This window comes from Rattus norvegicus, chromosome 12 (assembly GCF_021556685.1).
Source record: "Rattus norvegicus strain SHRSP/BbbUtx chromosome 12, alternate assembly SHRSP_T2T, whole genome shotgun sequence".
Classification (NCBI taxonomy): Eukaryota; Metazoa; Chordata; class Mammalia; order Rodentia; family Muridae; genus Rattus; species Rattus norvegicus.
The window spans coordinates 631,883-633,139 of record NC_141545.1 but is presented as its reverse complement, the minus strand read 5'-3'; the positions used below and the strand labels follow the sequence as shown (position 1 = coordinate 633,139).

Below are 1,257 nucleotides of genomic sequence, written 5' to 3'. Positions count from 1 at the left end.
CACCACCACCACCACCACCACCACCACCACCACCACCACCACCACCACCACCGAGTTGTAGGGATCCATTATGGGCCCCTGTCTGTCTGCCTGTCTGATTCATTCGTGTTTATTTAAACGTCCTCCAATGATGGTTGTGCAGTGAAAGAAATGCGTGCCCGAGCTCGAGCTCGTGCGCAAACACACACACACACACACACACACACACACACACACACACACACACCACACGGGGGGGGGGCAATGGGGGGTGAGGAGGAGGAGGAGGAGGAGGAGGATGAGGAGGAGGAAAGCTTGGGTTGGGTGGTTTGAGGATTTGAAGGTTTAGCCCTGCAATGTTCCTTACAACTTAAAAACTTTGTGACACACAAAGCGATATTCATTTTCTCCTTCTACTTTTCACTCTGTAGACCAAGATGGCAGACTATATCAGCCTTTGTGGAATGTGACCTTGTATTGCTTTGCCCTACTCTGCTCTGCTCTGCTCTGCTCTGCTCAACTTAACAGACGTGTTTTTGCTTTTGTTTATGATTTTTGCTTGCTTGCTTGCTCGCTCGCTCCCATGACTTGACTGTGGTTTCCCTTTCTATTACAGCACGGTGACCAGACTGCCTTGGGGTAATCAGAAAGGAGGCCAGAAGCAGTCTTTTTTCTGACGCACTGAGACTACATACCAGCCGATTTGGAGGAAAAGATATCCCTCTCTCCCTCCCTCCCTCCCTCCCTCCCTCCCTCCCTCCCTCCCTCCCTCCCTCCCTCCCTCCTTGACCCATTTTCCCTCTTTCCCGATACACTCAATAAATTTAAAGTAAATCAATGAATCAAGTCTCTAGTAATTTATTTGTTGGGATTTATTTGTTGGAAATTATCCCTCCACACCTTCGCCCCTCCCCCCACCACTCGAGGATGTCTCCCTGGGGGGGGGGCGGGGGGGTTGGGTGGACTCGTGTAGGCATACCTCTCCTCCCTTGGCTTTCCGGTCCACTTCGCTCCAGCATACCTAACTCTTTGGAAATGGTAATAGAGTTCATGACACACCCTCACAGAGAGAGGAAGAGTCCGATCGTTCACTGATTCGCTCTCACCCAGCCTCGCCCTGACAGCTCAGGCATGTCTAAATCCGAATGTGGGCAATATTTACATGACTTGACTTGGTGCTTCTAACTTTTTCTCTCTCTTTTTTTTTTTTTCTTCTTTAGTATTTTTTTCTTTACCCTACAAACAGCACACTGCAGCTGTCTTCGGACACACAGCAGA

General features: G+C 49.6%; 1 long non-coding RNA gene across 2 annotated transcripts in view; it reads left to right on the top strand.

Moving 5' to 3' along the window:
* LOC148001916 (uncharacterized) overlaps positions 1-821 on the top strand; it is an 18,729-nt gene extending 17,908 nt beyond the window's left edge. For both annotated transcript variants that reach the window (XR_015634414.1, XR_015634415.1), the window contains exon 3: positions 596-821. This is a non-coding gene — a long non-coding RNA (uncharacterized LOC148001916). The remainder of the gene's footprint in view (positions 1-595) is intronic.
* The last annotated feature ends 436 nt before the right edge of the window (positions 822-1,257 follow it).